Source organism: Arachis ipaensis, chromosome B03 (genome assembly GCF_000816755.2).
Source record: "Arachis ipaensis cultivar K30076 chromosome B03, Araip1.1, whole genome shotgun sequence".
In the NCBI taxonomy this organism is placed as follows: domain Eukaryota; kingdom Viridiplantae; phylum Streptophyta; class Magnoliopsida; order Fabales; family Fabaceae; genus Arachis; species Arachis ipaensis.
The window spans coordinates 26,500,675-26,502,458 of NC_029787.2; the positions used below are offsets into that span (position 1 = coordinate 26,500,675).

General features: G+C 29.5%; 1 protein-coding gene across 1 annotated transcript in view; it reads left to right on the forward strand.

The window, feature by feature from the left end:
* The window catches only part of LOC107630139 (vicilin-like antimicrobial peptides 2-1), a 23,323-nt gene that overhangs the window by 10,672 nt on the left and 10,867 nt on the right, over positions 1-1,784 (forward strand). The window lies entirely within an intron of this gene.

Here is a 1,784-nt window from a genome sequence, read left to right on the forward strand (position 1 = left end):
ATCTCTTTGAGACCAAGCTCTGATACCAATTGATGGTTTCAGTGGCTAAGAGAAGGGGGGTTGAATCTTAGCCCCCTTTTTCGATGCTAACACTTGCTGACCTTCAGAGAAGACTTTTCTGTTTTTGCTCGTCACTGGACACGAGCAACTTTGTTTTGTCTCGTCCCTTGCCACGAGACTTTTCTTTTTGTCTCGTCACTTGGCACAAGATAATATTAGTTTTTGCTCCTGTGCAGTAGAAATAGAAATGTAGGAGAGAAGAGTTGAAGATTACACTCCATGGCTTCCTTTATTTTCTGGATATTGACCGAAAAGAAGAGAGAGATGAGAGAAAATAAACAGCTTGAAGCAAAAGCAATTCAAATGTAATAAACCAATTAGTTGGTGAAAGTTGCTTTTACTTCCCTAGCTTAGAGTGGCGTGTAGTCATTACACCCATCAATCAATTCAGATGAACTTTTCTCTCTCATGTTCCCCATGCATTAATTAACAATGTAATAGATTTTGAAATCCATCACATGGTTAAGGCTTGGTTCCGTTGGAAGCACTTTGCTTTCACTTTTCTTTGGTTTCGGACCAAGGTAGGAACCATTCATCACTTAATAGAATTTGGGCTTGTAACATTGAAATTAAAACTGGCCCATTTGGTTAACATTTGCTTTCCTGATGAGTTGTGTAGCGGATCAAGCATAGGAAGCATTCATCAAAATTAAGTATGGGCTTGGTTATAATATCATTGAGTTTGGCCCATTAAAACTACAATTCAGCCATTTGATAGGAAACTTGTAACAAGGCTGATTTTTTGATTTGGGCTAACAACATCTTTATTTTCCGGCCCAAGTTGAAATCTACACAACAAAATTATTAATTAAGCAAATATGAATTAAGATTAAATTAATAATTTTGTAATTAAATATTTTAATAATGTTTGTTCATCATCAAATTTAAACAAGAGTTTTCCAAACTCATCAATAACAATATGTTTTTGTTAAGCATAGTCATATTTTGGAGTCAGCAAAATGTATCTATTGAATTTGAGTGCATTTATCATATCTTAAAGTGTCATATACCTTACTTAAGTCTAAAACGCAAACTTACATTGCTTCTTAGTCGAGAATTTAACTTAGACTTACATTTATTATATCTTAAAGTGTCAAATACCTTTCGAGGTTTATACAATTTTAGTTTGTAATAAATTACTTAAAGAAATATTTTTTAGTACTTCAGAAATTGATTAACAAATTGTTAATAGTGAATTAATAAAAATCTAATATTAGATTTATCATTTGTCAATCATCAAAACTCAAAAGGATACGAAACTAACAATTTAATTTAAATAAGATTACAATCTTGAAAAGAAAGTTGTCATATTAATTAATTATTTGAAGTGTTCCAATTCCCCTTTCATAATGAAGAAATGATCATTTCGATTTGCTTAAAATAATAACTACTTATACTATTGTATCTTGTGTAATTTATTGTTTTTTTTTTTTAATAACTAGGAAATTCTTTTCCTTAGCTTCACCATACCACCATTAAGCATGGCAATCCATAGATATTAAAATTCCAATATTATTTCTTTAATTTCACTTGTACTTAGTAATTCATGCCACCAGTAAAATCATGTAACTTCTTACACAAATAGTATTATTAATCAACAAGGGTCTAGCTAATTAATAATAAATCAATAAATATTTTTAAATTGTATTTCATATTAATTAATTGTTATTAATTAGTGATTATTTAAATTTTATTTTTAAATACAAATTAATAATTATTAAATG